Genomic DNA, 584 nt, shown 5'->3' on the forward strand with positions numbered 1-584 from the left:
GCTTGCGGTTTTTTTCGAATGGGTGTTTGGGGTGTTGGGTGATTTGTCTGTATGTGTGCTTGCGTGGTTGCGGGTTTTATTCGGATTGGTGTTGGGTGATTTGTCGAAATGTGTGCTTGCGTGCTTGCGGGTTTTATTCGAGTTGGTGTTGGGTGATTTGTCGGTATGTGTGCTTGCTTGCGTGCTTGTGGGTTTTATTCGAAATGTGTGCCTGAGTGCTTGTGGGTTTTATTGGTGTTGGGTGATTTGTCGGTATGTGTGCTTGCGTGCTTGGAGGTCCGTTGAAGTAGTGTTTGTGGAAAGATGTGCTTGGGTGCTTGGAAGCTGATCGACAGATATGATTGAAGGCTTACTTAAAATGTGTGCTTGTGTGCTTGTCGAATTGTTGAATCATAGATTTCAAATCATGATCTAATTTCCTTCTGCAAGCACGATCTCCATCAAGCAGAAGCATAAATAGACTAACTACACTTGAGATTAATATTTTGAAAATATGTTTTTTTTTTTTTTTTTTTTTTTTTTTTCTTTCTTTCTTTTTCTTTTTTTTACGAGATATTTCTGACTTCAAAATATTATCCGAGACA

The sequence above is a fragment of the Penaeus vannamei genome, chromosome 24, assembly GCF_042767895.1.
Source record: "Penaeus vannamei isolate JL-2024 chromosome 24, ASM4276789v1, whole genome shotgun sequence".
Taxonomy (NCBI): domain Eukaryota; kingdom Metazoa; phylum Arthropoda; class Malacostraca; order Decapoda; family Penaeidae; genus Penaeus; species Penaeus vannamei.